Source organism: Theropithecus gelada, chromosome 4 (genome assembly GCF_003255815.1).
Source record: "Theropithecus gelada isolate Dixy chromosome 4, Tgel_1.0, whole genome shotgun sequence".
NCBI lineage: Eukaryota > Metazoa > Chordata > Mammalia > Primates > Cercopithecidae > Theropithecus > Theropithecus gelada.
Genome location: NC_037671.1, coordinates 101,342,312 through 101,359,662, shown reverse-complemented (window position 1 = coordinate 101,359,662; position 17,351 = coordinate 101,342,312).

Genomic DNA, 17,351 nt, shown 5'->3' with positions numbered 1-17,351 from the left:
TCTCATTGTTTGTGTTTTTATATGGCATAGCATTTGAATCCACATGCCATCATGTTTCTCCTTAAGTAGATGGTAAATTGATATTTTAAGCCACCAATCAATCTCAGTATATTACAAATAAAATGGACAAGAATAACGTAACATTTTCTTTATTAGATATCACATTACAGTGGTAAAATCTGGTAGTATTTGGTGTTCTCTTATTTAGCTGTTTTATTCATTTTGCTTTTAATCAGAAAGTAAATAGGGTGCTCTTTGGTTCCTTACCTGACACTACATACTGTGTACATAACTATGTGTGTGTGTGTGTGCACACACATGTGTCTTTATAACCACACATATTGTTACATGTCAATTTATAATAATTACTAATGCTGTTATAAATATGAATTTCTAACCATAGAAAGCAATCCGGACTGGCTAATGCAAATGCAAACGAGCTCTTTAAAACTTGCCTGTCTTCCACTATAAAGGCTATAAAAAGCTAGGTAATTGCTTTGGTAGCCTCTCCTATAGCACCATACTAGTGGTGCCAGTGTGATACTTGTATTGACAGTATGTAAAGAAATCTTATAATCCAGTAATAATAAGGGAAACAATGCATAAAAGCAGGACAAAAATTAGAACAAATATTTCATAAAAGGTATGTAAGTGGCCAGTCAACACATTTTAAAATGATAAACATTAGGCGTTTGAGAAATGCATTTTAAAACCACATTGAAATACTACTACACATCCACTAGGACTCGCACTATCACGTGTTGGTGAGATTGTGAGGCAATTAGAATTTCATTTATTATTGGTTGGATGATAAAATTATGCAATCACTTTGGCAGATTATTATAATCATAATGTGTTAGGCCTTTCTCATGTTGCTCTAAATAAATATGTGAGACTGCATAGTTTATAAAGAAAAGAGGTTTAATTCGCTCATGGTTCCACAGGCTGCATAGGAAGGATGCTGGCATCTGCTTGACTTCTGGGGAGGTGTCAGGAAACTTCCAATCATGGCAGAATGGGAAGGGGGAGCTGGCACGTCACATGGCTGGAGCAGCAAGAGAGAGAGAGAAAGAGGAGGTGCTACACACTTTTAAGCACCAGATTCTCCTGACCACTCACCCACCATCACAAGAACAGAATCAAGATAGTGCTAAACAATTCATGAGAAACTGCTTCCATGATCTAATCACCTCCCACAAAACCTCACCTCCAACGTTGGGGATTACAGTTCAACATGAGATTTGGGCAGGGACACAGATCCAAACCATATCAGTTAAACATACACTTACTATTATATACCAGCAATTTCACCGATAGTCATTTTCCCAAAAGAAATTAAAATATGTGCTCAAAAAAGACTGATAACACCTTTATTTTTTAATCGCTCCAAAGGGATTAATTCTAGCACCCTTATTTTTTAATCACTCCAAAGGGAAAACAATTTGAATGTTCATCAACAAATAAATAAATAAACGAATACAGGTAGAGTCATTTAATTAAAATTAAAGTTAAAAGGAATGACTTACTGATAAATACAGCACTATGAACAAATTAAAAAACATTATGTTGCACAAAGGAAGTCAGTCACAGAAAGGGTATCTACTGTAGATACCCTTTCTGTGACTGACTTCCTTTGTGCAACATAATGTTATATGAAATTTTAAAATCGTCAAAATTAACCTATAGTGATAGAAAACAAAGCAGTGGTTACCAAGGGTCAAAGTGAAAGTGAGATTAACTGTGAAGAGGCAAAGGAAATTTCTTGGAGTGAAGGAAATATTCAACATTTTGATTACAGTGGTGGCTACCAAAGTGCACTTATTGGTCAAAATGAATCACACTATACATTTAAAATAGGGTACATTTTTTATAGGTAAATTATAGCTCAACAAAGTTGATTTAAAAGATAAAAATAATAATAGAACATTATTAGTCAGATTATCTGATATTTATAACTATTATGTCATAAATAAAGCATTAGGTTTTAAGATGCTATTCTTTAATATGCATTCATAGATTTTGATCTCTCTAAACAGCTATGTGTTAAATAGGATCATAAAATGTGTATTGTATGTGTATATGTTTTCATTTTTACCATTTCTACTATGAGAATTTAGCCGATGACTTGAGGAGGAATAGAAATTAGTTTAACTATAGGTTTCTCATATTTTAAATTGTGTCGAATAAGACTATTAAAAGCCAATATGAACTTCAAGAATATTCATCCCCATGGAAGCTTTTTAGTCTACTTCAGGAGGTGAATACAAATGCAATAGTAATGTAATAATAATTGTAATGGAGGAAGTATGCACACTTCTACAACTGATAGAAGAGTGAAATGCTTTACACTGATGCAACTACAGTAATTGGTTTGTTCTGCTCTGAGTTCAATTTAAAATGGCAATTATTTTTGAATGTGTGATTTAAATCTTTCAAGATACATTACAGTGAAAAGGAAAAGGCTTTAGAATTGAAATGTAGACTCACACAACTAGTTATGGAGGAGAAAATTAGTGTCCATGAGATAACATTTAAACTTTATGTAGTGACTTCAATCAAGAATGAATTTGGATTTCTAGAATGTATTATAAGAGCATATGAATATATAAGACTAACCGTTTAAAAATGACTTTTAACTTACAGTTAAACCATAATTAAAGAGAGAGTAAATGAGGTCTCATTCAATATGGTCAGCTGCACCACACTCTGAATACAAAAATATCGATCTAAGTCTGTTTCAAGTGTTTTTACATTCATGTTTTTGCAATTGTACCATTTTATATTGCAAGTAAGACTACCTGGATTAAATGATGTCAGCTTTATTCCTTTTTATCACAAATATTCATCTGCAAATAAATGTATAGAGATGAATATTTACAAATGCAAACGTATGATTTTACAAAACGATAGAACCTGCTTTTAGTAATTCACGATGCAGTTTAATGCTGCAACATTATCATTATATTCACAATTAAGTAAGATAAAACTTTGGGGAATTAATAAATTACAGTAAGATTCTTGGTAGGAAAATTACTCTAGGGTTACAACATTTTCAGGCCACCAAGGAAAGTGCCATTTTTAATAATTTAGAAACATATTGGAGAATGTTCACTTTTTTTTTTTTTTTTTTAAATTTATTTATTATTATTATACTGTAAGTTGTAGGGTACATGTGCATAACGTGCAGGTTTGTTACATATGTATACTTGTGCCTTGTTGGTGTGCTGTACCCATCAACTCGTCATTTACATCAGGTATAACTCCCAATGCAATCCCTCCCCCCGCCCCCCTCCCCATGATAGGCCCCGGTGTGTGATGTTCCCCTTCCCGAGTCCAAGTGATATGAATGTTCACTTTTATATATAAAAATAGCTAATGAGATCTAAGAAGTTTTTTTACTTTTATTTTACTAAAGACATATTTATATTATTTTATTTCAATGAAATTTTTTCTTGTAATGCACTAGGATTGTAATGTTTCTTACTTTTATTTTACTATGATTTTTTCCATTATACCATACAGATCACCAGTGCAAATGGACAACCTAACTAGTATGTGGCTGCCCTATTCCTACCAATATTATGTCATATTTCATATGGAAGAGAACTGACAATTGTATACATGCTACTGTTTTTTATTTCCATTTCCCTATACCTAATCCCATTCCTTCAAAATGATTTTAATGGTAATAATTAATAACGCTGCATTGGCAAAAGTGTAAAGGAATGGGAGAAAAGCGTGTCCACAGAGGTGGTCATGAACATTAATAAACTGACTTAACATAGTTACAGGTGTTCTAATAATGTAACATCCTAAAAATAAATGGGTCTTTTCACTAAAGTTTATTTAGGAGCAAAATCAGGGCAGGGTAGGTGGAGTACTTGTAATAATAATAGATTATATGTAATTACTTAGTTTTTCTAGGTACTGTGGTATATATTGTATATTCATTCTCTTTTCATTGACAAAAAAGTTAGCTGGTTACTATTACCTTCGAATAACAAACTTTAAAAACAAGTAGGAAATATTTAAACCTTGTATTAACTTAAGGATGAAAGTGTAAAGTGTATTACACAGTACACACACATTTTCTAGAAAATTCACATTTTCAGACACATTTCATTTTTTTTAATCTGAGGCTTCACCTCTACATTACATTCTATTTAAGAAGAAATCTAGAATAGCTATCTAGTTACAATGTTGCAGGCCCTTTAACACAATGAAGCCTTAATTTTAAAAGGTAGCCACAAATTCTGGATGAACCCTTTTTGTATTAGCTTGGTATGGCTATCATAACAAAATATTATAGACTAGGGGTCTTAAGTAACTGAAATACGTATTTTCTCACAGTTCTGGAGGCTATCACCTGGAGAGCCACATTTGCAGGTTTTGCTTCATCTGTTGCCTCTCTCCTTGACTTGAAAATGGCCGCCTCACATGGTCTTTCTTCTTTGTATGCAGAAATCTGGGTCTAAATTTCCTCTTCCTTTACAGACACAAGTCATGTTGAATTAGGACCTACATGAATGACCCCATTTAACTTTAATTACTTTTTTGAAAGCCTTATTGTGAAATCCAGTCACATTCTGAGGTACGGGAGTTTCGGACTTCAATATATAAATTTGGGAAAAACCCGCATTGAACCCGTAACACCATCTCGCCAAATTCTCCCAAGTTATTCTTACAGAATCATCTTTCTTGACATATATTTCATAATTATTTTATAACATTATAAAAGCAATAAAATTAGTATCAAAACACAAAAGAAGTTCCCACTAAGGTATCTCTTTTTAAAGTATGTTTATATCTTGCTATAATACAAATATTCAGAAGAAGGAAAAAGCACTTTGTTCTTATTATACATTTTCACCACATTATGACATTACTGTTTTTCAGTAGAACAACTATATAAGATCAGAGTTTGCTTGGGATAGACTTCAGTTACTCTTAAAACCTTTTCAAATTACACTTATTAGTAGAGCAAGACGCCTTAACTCTTAACTACTAAGTGTGGTCCAACACCAGCAGAATCAGCATTATCTAGGAGTTTACTAGAAATGCCCAATCTTGGGTTTTAGCCTTACAAACAAGAATGTGCATTTTTTACAATTTCCTGAGATGATTCTTATGTACAATAAAGTTGGGGGAAAAAAACAACATAAATAAGAAACCAGTGGAAATATAAGTGGTAGCAAGGTCAGAAGAAAGAAGTAAAGGTGCAGAAGATTGATTGCCTTTTTTTGTCATTTTTTACCTACTTGTATATAACTTGTATCCACAGACAAAATATCAGATATTACTTTAACGTGCTCAGTTCCCATTTTACCTAATTTCTGGAATAAATGCATTTTGATGATAGTGGTTTTACATGCATTATTTTAGTAGTAGTTTGCAAAATAATTTCTTGAAATAATAGTACTAAAAATGTTTTGAGGGGAATATAAAGGAGTATGTGGTCAATAAGTGATACAGTTTGAATGTATGAACCTACCAAATTTCATGTTGAATTGTGAGATTCCCAATGTTGGAAATGGGGCCTGGTAGGAGGTGTTTGCATCATCCTTCATGAATGGCTTGGGCCCATGGTGATAAGTGAGTTCTTGCACTGACTTCACATGCCATCTTGGTTATTTAAATATGTGTGGCACCTCTCACCCCACTCTCTCTCTTTTGCTCCTGCTCTGGTCATGTGATATGCCCAATCCCCTTTCACCTTCTGCCATGATTGTAAGCTTCCCAAGGCATTCCCAGAAGCAGATGCCAGTACCATGCTTCCTGTAAAGCCCGAAGAACCGTGAGCCAATTAAACTTCTTTTCTTTATAAATTACTAAGCCTCAGGTATTCCTTTCTAGCAATTCAAGAATGATCTAATATAATAAATCTGAGCAAGTCTGCATATTATATGTTTCTTACATACACACAATATGCATTAGTGTATTAAAGACTGAAAATTTCAGCAATGAAGGAACATGTGCAATGTTGTTAAACTCTGTCCCAAATTAATTTTACCACAGACACCTTTTCACTTAAATTTCTAGCAACTAACATATGCTGCCAAATTCAAACTTCAGCTCTATTTCTTTGTAGATAAAATTCAGGGCAAATATTTAAATCTTGATTATTTCAAAAGTAAAATGTAAGATCATATTTATCTATGTCACAGAATAACAAAGGGTGCCCCAGTTTCTGAATACATGTAAGTTATTATTTCATGGAACATATCTTGAGGAAAGCAGCTTTGTGGCAAATGAAAAGATATAGTTGACCTTTGAACAACAAAGGTCTGAACCATGTGGTTCGGCTTATAAGGATTTTTTTTTTCAATCAAACACAAATAGAAAATAAACAACTCATGGAATGCAAAACCTATGTGTTCAGAGAGCTGACTTTTCATATAAATGGATTCCACAGGGACAACTAAGGACTTGAATAAGAGCTGATTTTGAGGCTGGCCATTGTGGCTCATGCCTGTAATCCCAGTGTTTGGGAGGCCAAGGCTGGAGGTTCATTTGAGACCAGGAGCTGGAGAGTAGCCTGGACAACATCAGGAGACTCACTCTCTGCAAGAAATAAAAAATTATCTTGAGCATGATGGTACCACCTGTGATCCTAGCTACTTGGGAGGCTGAGGTGGGAGGATCACTTGAGACTGGGAGGTTGAGGCTACAGTAAGCTGTAATTGTGCCACTGTGTGCCAGCCTGAGCAACAGGGTGAGAACCTATCTCTAAATAAATAAATAAATAAGCTGATTTTGGTATACACAAGGATCTTGGATCTTGGAAAAATCCACCACGTATTCCAAGGCATGACTATATATATATCGTTCTATTATTAATATGTATACTACTGTTCATATGTATTATTCACGCATTGTTCAAAAAATTATTCTACAGGTGTAAATAATTGTAGATTGTAGTAGTTGTTATATACATTTATAGAAAATTATATATGTAATAATTATAAATTATATATGATTTCAAAGCTCCTATAACATTTATTCTTTTCATGCCTCACTAAAGTCACAACTTAATATACAAATATATATCAACTCTATCAATTTACTTTCATTTTAAGAACACATCATTTTATTGTTTCATCATTATTATTTTGTAACTTTCTTTGTTCTCATTCTATAACTCTCCAGTCAGAATCATCTTAACTGATTGGGTTTCTGTAACTCCTGTTTGGTCTTACAAAGAGAAAAGAGAAATGCCTGGATGATCAAGAAACATTCTGAAAACCAAATTTCTAATTTTGCATACACATAAATGGTTATGGTTCTTTATGTAGTCAGAAAAATTCCAGATCATTATGTTAAGGGAAATAAGTCAGGCATAGAAAGACAAGCATTGAATGTTTTCACCCATGCTGAAGTTTTAAGGGGATATGGCTCAATGATTTCTTTAGCATGGTTGCTAAGGAGCCTGGAAAGTCAGTACTCATCTACTCAAAATTACATTATATGATAAACTAAACAAGAATTATGTTTACATAAAATCAAATTTAGGTATCCTCAAAGTTTCCTCTTTCAAGTTATCATTAACAATAGTCAGAAAACAAACTTTCTTTTAAGAAATGCCAAGGATTATGTAAAAATATTTTTTCAAAGAATAAGGGTCAAAAATGGAGACTTTTTTGTCTTAATTTAATACGTTCCAAGGCAAATAATCAATTTGTCAGAATATAGTACAACTTCACCTATATTTTATGTGCTATAGTTGCAGGTGTTTTCCTGGAGGATTAGGAGATAGGGTTAATTTGCCACAACATCTTGAAATACTGTATTTCTACTGTACCTTTTCTATGTTTAGATACACAAGTACTTACCATTGTGTTACAATTGCCTGTGGTATTCAGTTAGCAACATGCAGTACAGGTTTGTGGTCTAGGAGCAAGAGGCTACACTATCTAGGAGCAAGGGACTATAATATATGGGGTAGGTATGCATTAGGCTAGATCCTCTAGGTTTATGTGACTACACTCTATGATGTTCCCATAGTGACGACATTATAGGAGACAATGTTTCTTACCTTTTTGCTATTTCCTAATTAGTGACCCTGTCTTCCAGCTTTCAATATCATTTTCTTCACTTTCTGTCAAGCCCTTACTAACAGCCTCTTTGAGGGCCACTAGGCTTCCACTAATACCATCTTCATGGTCCTTCCAGCTTCTACCCACTACCTGATTTTGAAGTTACTACTACTTTTTTTTTATTTTTGTTAAAGCAGCACCCCGCTACCAAATATCAAACACTTTCCCAATTTCTCTGGCAGTATGAAAAGACAAATTTTCCCAAAACTTAATAGAATAAAAAATAAATTATTATGTTCATGCATACTAGGGGCCAGAAATTTGAACAGGGCAGAGTTGGGACAATGTGTCTGTGCTTCACAATGGTGTTGGTGATCTCTGTTGGAACACTTAAAGGCTGGGGGCAGAAATCACCTTAAGATTTGTTCACTTACTTCTCTGGTGCCTGGGCTGTAACACACACATAGTAACTGGAACAGAGAGATATAGACTCACATTGGGCTCTAACACACACATAATAACTGGAACAGAGAGACATAGACTCACATTGTCTTTAAGAACTTGTATTTTCTGGTATGTTACATTAAAATGTTTTATTTATTTAAAATGTTTCCTGGAGCATGATATAAAAACAATAATCTAATTTTATTTTTCCATTTTTATGCCTTCTTGTTATCCAAACATCGCTTGTTAAAAGTAGCATATTTTCACTATTCATTTGAAAAAAACATTATTATTTATTGTATGTCTATATAAAACTGGTCACTTTCTGGATTTTATATTTTATTTTATTTTATTTTATTTTATTTTATTTTATTTTTATTTTTATTTTTGAATTTTAAGTAGAGAAGCGGTTTTACCATGTTGTTCAGGCTGGTCTTGAACTCCTAACCTCAAATGATCTGCCTGCCTCAGACTCCCAAAGTGCTGGGATTATAGGTGTGAGCCACCGTGCCTGGCCACTTTCTGGATTTTATATTGTATTGGTTTTATTATCTAATCATGTGCAAATGTCATGTTTTAATTACAGAGATTTTATGTTTTAGTATCAATCTTTTCCCACTTCATTGATTCTCTTTCATCATAATTTCCCTTTTTATCCTTGCAGATTTCTTCCAGATGAACCTTGTAATCCATTGCTATCGCTCGGAAGAAAATTCTGGTTATAACTTAAAGATAAGTGATATTTTTACGACATTATATGTACCTATCCAGGAACATAGTATGTGTTAGCATTTGTTCAAGTCTTCTGCCTTTCAAGAGCACTTTATTACAGGTTTCATATATGTTATCCACATTTTTTATTAAGTTTGCATTTACAGTTTTTATTCTGTTTTGTTTTCAATTTTTCTTTTCTGTTATCTGTAGACAAATTTTCATCATTCCTATAAAAATTTTTTATTGTTATGTTGATTTTATAATTTCTTATATTATTAATTCTCTTTGCTTTGGTAGTGTTTTTCCCTTGAATAATTTGTATTTTCCACATGCAATTATACCATCTAACCTTTCCAATTATTATGCCTCTAATCTGTTTTGTTGTGTCAAATGGCATTCTGTAATACCTCCACATAACACTAAATAGTTAGGAAGATAAAGAGCATCCTTGCCTTACTCCTAATTACATCATTTCCCAAGTAAGATACTGCTTTTCATACTAAATACACATATGAATTTATATGTAATATATAAATATTTATAGTGCATATTACACATAGGAAAATATTTGTCTATTCTTATTTTATTGAGGCTTTTTTAATAGAAAAAAAGTATTGGATGTTGACAAATGCCTTATCTATATCAATGAAGATAATACAACTTTTTCCTACTGAACTCTATTAACATTGTAATTATATTTGTTGATTTCAAAATATTGAACTAACTTTGCATTTTTTTCTTTTTTATTATTATACTTCAAGTTCTGGGATACATGTGCAGAACGTGCAGGTTTATCACATAGGTATACATGTGCCATGGTGGTCTGCTGCACACATCAACCCACTATCTACATTAAGTATTTCTCCTAATGCTATCCCTCCACTAGCCACCCACCCCTGAAGGTCCCTGATGTGTGATGCTTCCCTCCCTGTGTCCATGTGTTCTCATTGTCAACTGCCACTTACGAGTGAGAACATGCAGTGTTTGGTTTTCTATTCTTGTGTTAGTTTGCTGAGAATGATGGTTTCCAGCTTCATCCATGTCCCTGGAAAGGACATGAATTCATCTTTTTTTTAATGGCTGCATAGTATTCCATGGTTTATATGTGCCATATTTTCTTTATCCAGTCTATCATTGATGGTCATTTGAGTTGGTTCCAAGTCTTTGCTATTGTGAACAGTGCTATAATAAATATATGTGTGCATGTGTCTTTATAGTAGAATGATTTAAAATCCTTTGGTTTATATTTAGTAATGGGATTGCTGGGTCAAATGGTATTTCTGGTTTCAGGTCCTTGAGGAATCACCACACTGTCTTCCACAATGGTTGAACTAATTTACATTCCCACCGACAGTGTAAAAGCATTCCTATTTCTCCACGTCCTCTTCAGCCTCTGTTGCTTCTTGATTTTTTAATGATTGCCATTCTAACTGGTGTGAGATGGTATCTCATTGTGGTTTTGATTTGCATTTCTCTAATGATCAGTGATGATGAGCTTTTTGTCATATGTTTGTTGGCTGCATAAGTGTCTTCTTTTGAGAAATGTCTGTTCACATCCTTTGCCCACTTTTTAATGAGGTTTTTTTTTTTTTTTCTTATAAATTTGTTTAAGTTCTTTGTAGATTCTGGATATTAAACTTTTGTTAGATGGGTAGATTGCGAAAATTTTCTCCCATTCTGTAGGTTGCCTCTTCATTTGGATGATAGTTTATTTTGCTGTGCAAAAACTCTTTAGTTTAATTAGATGCCATTTGTCAATTTTGGTGTTTAATGCCATTGCTTTTGGTGTTTTAGTCATGATGTCTTTGCCCACACCTATATCCTGAATGGTATTGCCTACAGTTTTTTTCTAGTATTTTTTATTGTTTTAGGTCTTACATTTAAGTCTTCAACCCATCTTGAGTTAATTTTTGTATGAGGTGTAAGGAAGGGGTTTCAGTTTCTGTTTTCTCCATATGGCTAGGCAGTTCTCCCAACACCATTTATTAAATAGAGACTGCTTTCCCCATTGCTTGTTTTTGTCAGGTTTGTGAAGGATCTGATGGTTGTAATGTGTGGTATTATTTGTGAGGCCTCTATTCCGTTCCATTGGTCTATGTATCTGCGTATCTGTTTTGATAGCAGTACCATGCTCTTTTGCTTACGTAGCCTTGTTGTATAGTTTTAAGTCAGGTAGTATGATGCTTCCAGCTTTGTTCTTTTTGCTTAGGATTGTCTTGGCTATGCAGGCTCTTTTTTGGTTTCATATGAAATGTATTGTGGTTTTTTCCAACTCTGTGAAGTCAGTCAATGGTAACTTGATGGGTACAGCATTGAATGTATAAATTACTGAGGGCAGTATGGGCATTTTTACGATATTGATTCTTCCTATCCATGAGTATGGAATGTTTTTCCATGTGTTTGTGTCCTATCTTATTTCCTTAAGCAGTTGTTTGTAGTTCTCCTTGAAGAGGTCCTTCACATCCCTTGTAAGTTGGATTCCTAGGTATTTTATTCTCTTTGTAGCAATTGTGAATGGGAGTTCTCTCATGATTTGGCCCCCTTTTTGTCTGTTATTGGTGTATAAGAATGCTTGTGATTTTTTTACATTGATTTTGAGACTTGCTATTTGTTCATCAGCTTAAGGAGATTTTGGGCGGAGACGATGGGGTTTTCTAAATATACAATCATATCATCTGCAAACAGAGACAATTTGACTTCCTCTTTTCCTATTTGAATATCCTTTACTTCTTTCTCTTGCCTGATTGCCCTTGCCAGAGCTTCCAATACTGTGTTAAATAGGCGTGGTGAGACAGGGCATCCTTGTCTTGTGTACCTTTGCATTTTTAGAATAACCCCACCTGGTCATGATGTATGAAGATTATATAAATGTAATATTTAAATAGAATTAGTTTATAAAATATGCACCAGACAAATATAAAATTAATATCAAATTTCAATATGAAGTTGGATTAATTTTGCTAATAATTAAATAGAAAATTCTACAGAGATATTTCTATTTTTGAGAGGCTAAAATTCATTATCCTATCTTTTAGAATAGGCCAAGACCAGCAGGTTAATTAAAAATAAAAGTTCTATCTTTAAATCAATAGGTATTTGGGAAATTTTTAAAAAATTATAATGTAAAAATCCAGCAAACCAAGTCAATATGCTGTTGGCCAAATATTAAGAAACCAGAGTTTCAGATGACTATCGACAGGAGACCCACAGCATGTTCTCTCAAACATATTATGCTCCTCCTGTTAAAAACAATTGTGTGCTTGGTAACAGATTAGGCTGATGACTTTTCATTCAGGAAGGATGTATAATTTAGAAACCAGGTGGAGATTGACTTTTTTGTAACTGCACCTGGAAGAATCTTCTGGCCTCTAATTTGGAGAGCATTGACTAGAAGCAGCATACTTAAGAGTTCTCATCTTTTATTGAATCTCATATTTCTTGAACAAATATATCACCAATTTGTTAGAACAGCAAAGTAACTTGATTATTTACTCTCACTTGCTTTAAGATTTGTCTCTGAATTAATCAAGACATTTACTAACAATTTCTCATTGCCACTGATCACATCATGTGGAGTTTAATCAGAGGGATTTCTTAATTGTTTATAACTATGAGGTTCTCTTGAAATCTTGGTGATATTCAACTGTTTTTATTCATTTGTTTAACCCTTGGTCAACGAGCAAAGTTTTATTTGCTTTTCCCCTTTCTTGATAGCAAAAGAAAACAAAAACACACCAAAACAAACAAACAAAACAAGAATAACTCAACGCAATAGTACTTGGAAGAACAATGTATAAACTTAATTTTTTAATAAGACAAGCATATTAGTTGAATTTAAATACATGTCATTAAATAATAAAGGAATGCTCAGCATTTACAAATAGTGATAACTATTAATATATGTCATGAATGTTCATTATAGAAGTAACTCTTTCAATAAGAGACTTAGCTTCAGATTAATTTCACTGGAAATTAAGTTAACTATTTTTCCCAAGGTCCTAAATTAATAAGTTGCTGGGTAAAAATTCAAATTTATGCTCACTCTGGAGAAGGCATGTTGTGTGGATAAAGTGTATCAAGAAAAATAAAGCAGAGGCTGGCATAAACAAAATGATACATATACTGATTGATAAATATCTCTATTAAACACAAAAACAAAATTAAGTAAAACAAACAAAAATGAGGGAGCCCTGGATACATAATCAAATAGAAAAAAGGTAGAAACAAAGCAAAAATTAAAATGGATCATGAGCTGCCAGTGGCCTTTAAACGTGACAGTGTAGAGCCTCCATTCTTAGGCTTAACTTGGCTACTCGGTAATTCCGTAATTTAAAAAGAAAGAATGAAAAATACAGATACACCAAAAAAAAAAAATAAAGGCTAGAGTAAACTGAAGAGCATAATATAAAGAGCTTAATGACCTATGGTGAGCAAGATAATTCTCTATTTTAGCTGTAGCATTTCAAGAAGAGGCAGAGACCACCAGAGTTCCACAAGCATTAGTATTTATTTGAAAATAACTGGAAAAACAGATGACAGAATATGGAATAAATGAAAAAATAAAATTATTATTCACTTATTCAACGTATAACTTTTTTTTTTTTTTGAGATGGAGTCTCTCTCTGTCACCCAGGCTGGAGTGTAGTGGGGCAATTTTGGCTCACTGCAACCTCTGCCTCTCAGGTTCAATAGATTCTCGTGTCTCAGCCTCCTAAGTAGCTGGGTTATAGGCTCCTGACACCATGCCCACCTAATTTTTTTTTGTATTTTTAGTAGAAATGGGTTTTCACCATGTTGGCCAGGCTGGTCTCAAACTCCTGACCTCAAGTGATCTGCCCACCTCAGCCTCCCGAAGTGTTGGGATTACAGGTATGAGCCATTGCACCTGGCCTTCAATGTATAACAGTTAAGCACTAAATATTTCAGGCACTGTTTTAGGTTCTGGGGAGGATGATGTATAAGACAGAATCCTTGTTACTTAACCCCAATCTTGAAGTGTGACTTCTATGTTGATCATAGAACATGAAGAAATAGTTGACTTCCAACCATTATATATATATTCCACTAAACTTCAAATCCTTTCTGTTCTCACTATTAGCATCACACAGGGCCTTGGTAGTTGCAGAGAAAGGGAAGATTGTGCTGTAAACACTTTAGATATCTTGCGCAAGCATTCTGGCATCATTTCAGAAATATTCAGAAATTATCCTATTTATCAAGTGTGGAAAGAGAATGGAGAAGGACAAGATAAAATAATTCCATGGAATAACCTTGACCTATAGGAAAATATATTGGAACATTTACTTCTATACCCTCCAGAGGAGAGACTAGGAACAGTCACCAAAATAAAGCTGATAATTACTAATCCTAACTCACTAGGGGCTAAAAAATAGTAAAATCAGAGTCACATGTTAGGTGGGTGTTTTAGTTCATTTTCACATTGCTATAAAGAAATACCCGGACTGGGTGACTTATAAAGAAAAGAGGTTTAATTGACTCAATGTTCTGCATGGCTGGAGAGGTCTCAGGAAACTTACAAACATGGCAGAAAGCAAACGGGAAGCAAGGCACATCTTACATAGCAGTAGGCAAGAGAGAGCATGTCAAGGAGGAATTGTTAAACACTTATAAAAGCATCAGACCTCATAAGAACTCACTACCATGAGAAGAGCATGGGGAAAACAGCCCCAATGGTCCAATCACCTCCCATCAGGTTCCTCCCTCAAAACATGGGGATTATGGGGATTACAATTCGAGATGAGATTTGGTTAAGGACACAGAAACAAATCATATCAGCAGCTAACACAAAAATCAGGAGACACATAGAAATGTTAAAATTTAAAAAATGGGGAGAGGGAGTAGAAGGAGGAGGGCTTGCAGAAGAATGAAGAAAGTAGAATCTAGAAGGAACTTCTTCATGTGATGATGGAGTGGGAACAATTAGTTGTCCTCATATTTAAAAAGAAAAAACTTTCACCCTGGGTCTTGATTTATTAACTCAAAGTAACCTTTGAGAAAATATTCATATAGTCTTGTTCTATTTTTAGTGTTGCAGTTTTGGTTATGGTAAACTCAATGTAGTATAGATGTACAAGTTCTAATTTTTTAGGAGAGAAAGTTTGGATATAGTAATTATTTCTATGGGTTTACCAGTCAGTTATCAACTTACTGGCTCTTTGTTAAAATTCACCCTTTTTTTTCTCCTTTGCAATACTCCAGATGGGCTATGGCACACCATTGACTTCCAGGGAAGTTTTACAATATTTTATTGAGTAGATTCCAAACAAGTCTAGCCAGCACCCCAGTGGGAAGCTTTCTGCTGTCCACCACAGCAAGTTTCTCTTCAGTTAACTTTGTTATGAAGTGTGCTAACGCAATAAGCTCTGCTTTAGGGTATCGGAGGTAAGAGATTAAATTTATTTAACATATTTTAACTTTAGCTTCAGGATACTAAAGATAGGAGGTTGGTGACTCTCCCAAGTCTTTTTCTTCCTTAGGTAATGTACTTCAGCCCCAATAGTTCTAGCTGTACCTTCATATCTGCTATTCCTGTTTCTTATAAATGTATGTTTATTTTTATTAGTAGCTAATTCCCCTTTACTATTAAACACATTGACATTGAATTTTCCCTGTTCAAATTACTGGTATAATTTTGCCTCCTGATGGGACCTTGATTGATATAATAAGGATGCAAATATTTATTATTAATAGATTGTTGTGTGTTAGTTCTTTGAGATTAAAATTTGCTCCTGTTTTTTCTAATTATTTTCCCCACCCCACCATCATAAAATCAGATAAATCACTTCGTATTCTTTACCTCAGAGGGAGGATGCACCAAGGCAAAAAGTATAATTAAAACTAAATTTGCTGTGCCAAACTGCTTAATCTATAGGAGGCTGCAGAAGATTTCTAACATAGATTAAAAGGCTATAGAATTAACACAAGGTTAAAATATTCCCTTATACCCTACATATGCCAACTCCCAGGCTGGAGAAAAATGTTACCCTTTGTTTAAGATAAAAGGTACAGAAAGAAAAGGATGAGAGAAGAAATAGAACTGTGCCCCAAGGCGTTGACTGTTTAAAAATTTCTATGTTGCATTTGTGAGTGAAAGGAAATTTGACTGGAAAATTATTGAGTTCAAAGCTACTTCATTCAGACCTTACTTAACTTTTTTGAATGTGTATATACAGGCTATGCAGCCATCTGACACATTCTCTTTTATGGACTTGATGTTTTTTCCTTCTTGCTTAAAAAAATAAAAAACTTAGACAAAATCTAAGTAGTGTTGATTAGACTGAATTGAATTTTTCATTAGCGTGATATATTGTCCTAAATGTGTAGATTCTGTTATTTCTTCATTTAAGACAATTTTTTATCTTTAACACTTTTAGGATTGTTGGTATATAGTTAATCTTCTGTCTAGTTATAGAATACCCTCAGTGTCTGTGATCTGTCTCGATTATCTATCTTTGAAAACTACTATCTCCTCCAATTATTTTATTCTTTGCTGTGCATTTATCATTACCAGGAACCTTTTCTAATTATCTGATTGAGTTTTCTGCCTGGTGATTTTTGTTCCTCTATTGAGTATATAATAATGATCTTTTTGGAGTCAAATAGATTTTTTAAAATTATATAATTTTGCTTTTTCATCCTAATCAGTTTTCTTTTAATTGATTTTGCAATTCTTATTACATCACCTTTTCCACTGTGTTGAGTTAGAAGTATTTATTAGAGGAGGGAAATATTTTCTTTCTTGAATATATCACTTCTACAAAAGGTTCTTTCCTTCTTTACCATGAAATGTTATCTGTCACTTCATTTCCTTTTTAAATTATGTTAATATGTAAATGTTTTGCTGATTCTCCCATTACATATATTTTCTTTGAATTCATCTTTGACATGGGTAATTCAGTCTTGTTTTATTTTGGGCCCAAATTCATTGCTGATGGCTAACACTTGATTCAATTTCTCCCTTATGTTAATGTCCTGTGTGACTTCTTCACATGGTCTGTTTATAGCCATAATTAATTATGAATTATATGAATAGTTTCTTCAAATTTGATATCATAAATTTCAAACACTCTAAGACTATCTATAGAGAGTGCTTGGAAGGCACACGTGAACATGAGAAAAACACATTTATCCTCAGAAAAT